Consider the following 5,145-nt stretch of genomic DNA (forward strand, 5'->3'; position numbering starts at 1 on the left):
CTGTGTATATAAATAATATTGGTCCATTATTTTCTTTATTGTTTTTTTTTATTAACTTGAGTATTTCTTATATACATTTCGAGTGTTATTCCCTTTCCCGGTATCCGGGCAAACTTCCCCCTCCTCCTCCCCTTCCTTATGGGTATTCCCCTCTCAACCCTCCCCCCATTGCCGCCCTCCCCCCACCAGTCTAGTTCACTGGGGGTTCAGTCTTAGCAGGACCCAGGGCTTCCCCTTCCACTGGTGCTCTTACTAGGATATTCATTGCTACCTATGAGGTCAGAGTCCAGGGTCAGTCCATGTATAGTCTTTAGGTAGTGGCTTAGTCCCTGGAAGCTCTGGTTGCTTGGCATTGTTGTACATATGGGGTCTCGAGCCCCTTCAAGCTCTTCCAGTCCTTTCTCTGATTCCTTCAATGGGGGTCCTATTCTCAGTTCAGTGGTTTGCTGCTGGCATTCGCCTCTGTATTTGCTGTATTCTGGCTGTGTCTCTCAGGAGCGATCTACATCCGGCTCCTGTTGGTCTGCACTTCTTTGCTTCATCCATCTTGTCTAATTGGGTGGCTGTATATGTATGGGCCACATGCGGGGCAGGCTCTGAATGGGTGTTCCTTCAGTCTCTGTTTTAATCTTTGCCTCTCTCTTCCCTGCCAAGGGTATTCTTGTTCCCCTTTTAAAGAAGGAGTGAAGCATTCACATTTTGATCATCCGTCTTGAGTTTCATTTGTTCTAGGCATCTAGGGTAATTCAAGCATTTGGGCAATTTTCTTATTTTTTTGCATCAAGGTAACAGTGTCCCCCTAAAACAAATTAGAGAATTTAACACAATCTTACATCTATAGCATCCCCCCACCCAAGATTATCTTAGTATTTCAATCAGAGACTTAAACTGCATCATTTGCTAAGTATAAAATTGTGTATGTGTATAGCTCATTAAAAATTACTCACCTTTTTTTGTTACTCTACAAGGTTGGACTCAGGAATTTAGAGATTCTGATCATATCAGCATTAGTATTTATAACTAGGGGTTATTTTTCCAATGCATGAACTTGTGTTACTACAAGTTAAACAGGTTGACATGTGGAATTTCTTAACAAAGCTCTGACTACAGCAAAATTCACCAAGCTCTGGAGAATAGGAAGTCATCCTCGATGATCATGAGGTTATCAACTCATGTTAGGTTCTTGTAAGCCATTCAAGGTGCATGCTGGAAGGCCGACTGATGGATCTTTTGCAGAAAAGTTGAGTTGTCAATTATTTTATTCTCCCATCCTTTTACCTCTAGACAATTTGTGTATATCATAAAAACAAAACAAACAGAATATTAGTATTTATAAGATTAATTTTCTTAATATTATTATTTCCATGTATTTCCATATTCTTAAAAATGCCATATTTCCCTCATTTCAATGGCTTAGAAAAGTCCATTGTGTATATATACTACTCATATCTTAGTATGTTGTGTTATAGTCCTAACTTGCTTCAAAGTAGTTACTGGGACGGTATGAATGCAAAATGTCTTAATATCACATTAAAATATATAAAGTGCATGATTGACTCGCATTAAATAGACAGAATCTTTAAAGAACATTGCATTTCACAATTCTAGAACATTTAATCCCTTCAGAAGTTCATTGGACTTCTTCAAAAAGAGACCACCATTTATGCTGTAGCAGAACTGTTAAGTTTTAAAAAGTTATTGAGAAAATTTGTTATATCTTGAATCGTAATGAAATGAGATTAGACATGATCAGCACGAGAAATTTCAGATATTTTATAAACCTAAGTTTGATGAATAATAAACATAGGATTATAACAAGTTGTTAAAAGCCAAACAATAGTTAAAAGTTTTGTAGATTAAGATGAAAATAAAAACACATCATGCAAGAATATATGACAAAATTAGTAGGAGCTCAAGGAGCACTATAACTTATAACAATAATAAATGGTAAACCCAAAATAAAGAGGCAAGCTACGCCCTAGAAAAAGCAATAAACTAATCGTCTTGGCAACAAAACAAAAAGAAAAGCACACAAAAATAATCTCACATCAAAATACAAATATAACAGGAAGCAACAATCACTATACCTTAACACCTCTCAAAAATCAATGGACTCAATTCCCCAATAAAGAGACAGATTAACAAACCGGATATGCAATTAGGACCCTGCATTCTGCTGCCTACAGGAAACACAACTCAGAGACAAAGACCGACACTACATCAGAGTGAAAGGCTGGAAAACAATTTTCCAATCAAATGGTCTGAAGAAACAAGCTGGAGTAGCCATTCTAATAAGAAATAAAATTTAATTTTAACCAAAGGCCATCAAAAAAATGAGGAAAGACACTTCATATTCATCAAAGAAAAAATCCACCAAGATGAATTCTCAATCCTAAATATCTATGCACCAAATACAAGGGCACTCACATACATAAAAGAAACCTTACTACAGCTCAAAGCACACATTGCACCTAACACAGTAATTATAGGAGATTTCAATACCCCACTCTCATCAATGGATAGATCATGGAAACAGAAATTGAACAGAGACATAGACAGACTGAGAAAAGTCATGAAGCAAATGGACTTAACAGATATTTACAGAATATTCTATCCTAAAACAAAAGGACATACCTTCTTCTCATCATCTCATGGTACTTTCTCCAAAATGGACCATATAGTTGGCAATAAAACAGGCCTCAATAGATAGAGAAAGATAGAAATAACACCATGTGTCCTATCAGTCCACCACGGGCTAAAGCTAGTCAATAACAATAAGGAAAGACCACACACATAAACATGGAAGTTGAACAATGCTCTAGTCAATGATAACCTGGTCAAGGAAGAAATAAAGAAAGAAATTTAAAACTTCTTAGAATTTAGTGAAAATGAAAGTACAACATACCCAAACTTATGGGACACAATGAAATCTTTGCTAAGAGGAAAACTCATAACTCTGAGAGCCTGCAGAAAGAAAGAGGAGAGAGCATATATCAGCACCTTGACAGCACACCTAAAAGATCTAGAACAAAAAGAAGCAAATACACCCAGGAGGAGTAGAAGGCAGGAAATAATCAAACTCAGAGCTGAAATCAACCAAGTAGAAACAAAAAGGACTATACAAAGAATCAATAGAACCAAAAGTTGGTTCTTTGCAAAAATCGACAAGATAGATAAACCGTTAGCCAGACAAATGAGAGGACACAGAGAGTGTGTCCAAATTAACAAAATCAGAAATGAAAAGGGAGGGGCTGGGGATTTAGCTCAGTGGTAGAGCGCTTACCTAGGAAGCGCAAGGCCCTGGGTTCGGTCCCCAGCTCCAAAAAAAAAAAAAAAAAAAAAAAAAGAAAAGAAAGAAATGAAAAGGGAGACATAACTACAGAATCAGAGAAAATTAAAAAATTCATCTGATCCTACTACAAAAGCCTATATTCAACAAAACTGGAAAATCTACAGGAAATGGAAAATTTCCTAGACAGATACCAGGCACAAAAGTTCATCAGGAACATATAAACCATTTAAACAACCCCATAACTCCTAAAGAAATAGGCGCAGTCATTAAATGTCTCCCAACCAAAAAGAGCCCAGGTCCAGATGGGTTCAGTGCAGAATTCTATCAGACCTTCATAGAAGTCCTCATACCAATACTATCCAAACTATCCCACAAAATTGAAACAGATGGAGCACTACTGAATTCCTTCTATGAAGCCACAGTTACTCTTATACCCAAACCGCACAAAGACCCTACAGAGAAAGAGAACTTCAAAACAATTTCCCTTATGAATATTGATGTAATGATACTCAATAAAATTCTTGCAAACCAAATCCAAGAGCACATCAAAACATTTATCCATCATGATCAAGTAGGCTTCATTCCAGGGATGCAGGGATAGCTTACATATGGAAAACTATCAATGTAAGCTAGTATATAAACAAACTGAAAGATAAAAACCACATGATCATTTCATTAGATGCTGAGAAAGCATTTGACAAAATTCAACACCAGTTCAAGGTAAAAGCCCTCCAAAGAACAGGAATTCAAGGCCCATACATAAACATACTAAAAGTCGTATACAGCAAACTAGTAGCTAATATTAAACTAAAAGGAGAGAAATTTGAAGCAATCCCACTAAAATCAGGGACTAGACAAAGCTGCCCACTCTCTCCCTACTTATTCAATATAGTTCTTGAAGTTCTAGCCAGAGAAATCAGATAACAAAATGAGATCAAAGGGATACAGATTGAAAAAGAAGACATCAAAATATCACTATTTGCAGATGATATGATAGTATATTTAAGTGATCTCAAAAGTTCCACCAGAGAACTACTAAACCTGATAAACAACTTCAGCAAAGTGGCTGGGTATAAAATTAACTCAAATAAATCAGTAACCTTCCTCTACACGACAGAGAAACAAGCCGAGAAAGAAATTAGGGAAACAACACCCTTCATAATAGTCCCAAATAATATAAAATATCTTGGTGTGACTTTAACCAAGCAAGTGAAAGATCTATATGATAAGAACTTCAAGCCTCTGAAGAAAGAAATTGAAGATGTCAGAAGATGGAAAGATATCCCATGTTCATGGATTGGCAGGATTAATATAGTAAAAATGGGCAATTTACCAAAAATGATCTACAGATTGAATGCAATCCCCAATAAAAGACCAATCCAATTCTTCAGAGAGCCAGAACAATGTACAAATTCATCTGGAAAAACAAAAAACCCAGGAGAGCTAAAAACTATCCTGAACAATAAAAGGACTTCCGGGGGAATCACTATCCCTGAACTCAAGCAGTATTACAGAGCAGTAGTGATAAAAACTGCATGGTATTGGTACAGGGACAGACAGATAGACCAGTGGAATAGAATTGAAGACCCAGAAATGAACCCAAACACATATGGTCATTTGATTTTTGACAAAGGAGCAAAAACCATCCAGTGGAAAATAGATCACATTTTCAGCAAATGGTGCTGGTTCAACTGGAGGTCAACATGTAGAAGAATGAAGATCAATCCATTCTTATAACCCTGTAGAAAGCTTAAGTCCGAGTAGCTCAAGAACCTCCACATCAAACCAGATACACTCAAACTAATAGAAGAAAAAGTCAGAAACATCTTGAACACACGGGCATTGCAGAAAAT

Source organism: Rattus norvegicus, chromosome 8 (genome assembly GCF_021556685.1).
Source record: "Rattus norvegicus strain SHRSP/BbbUtx chromosome 8, alternate assembly SHRSP_T2T, whole genome shotgun sequence".
Classification (NCBI taxonomy): domain Eukaryota; kingdom Metazoa; phylum Chordata; class Mammalia; order Rodentia; family Muridae; genus Rattus; species Rattus norvegicus.